We start from the raw sequence: 304 nt of genomic DNA, 5'->3' as shown, positions 1-304 counted from the left end.
AACTTTGACTTAAAAGCTGCGGGAGAAAAAGAATCTGCAACTAAATGAACTTGAGGAGCTTAGATTGGATGCTTATGAAAATGCCAAGCTTTACAAGAAAAGAACTAAGAGATGGCATGATAAGCATATTAGGAGGAAAGAATTTCAGGAAGGTGATGTTGTTCTTCTATACAACTCTAGGCTAAGGTTATTTAGGAAAATTAAAGTCAAGATGGTCAGACCCTACTGTTATAAAGGTATACTCCTATGGAGCTGTTGAGATAGGAAATGAAACCTCAGGGACTTTCAAAGTTAATGGGCAGAG

The sequence above is a fragment of the Hevea brasiliensis genome, chromosome 12, assembly GCF_030052815.1.
Source record: "Hevea brasiliensis isolate MT/VB/25A 57/8 chromosome 12, ASM3005281v1, whole genome shotgun sequence".
Taxonomy (NCBI): domain Eukaryota; kingdom Viridiplantae; phylum Streptophyta; class Magnoliopsida; order Malpighiales; family Euphorbiaceae; genus Hevea; species Hevea brasiliensis.
This window is presented reverse-complemented; position numbering follows the sequence as displayed.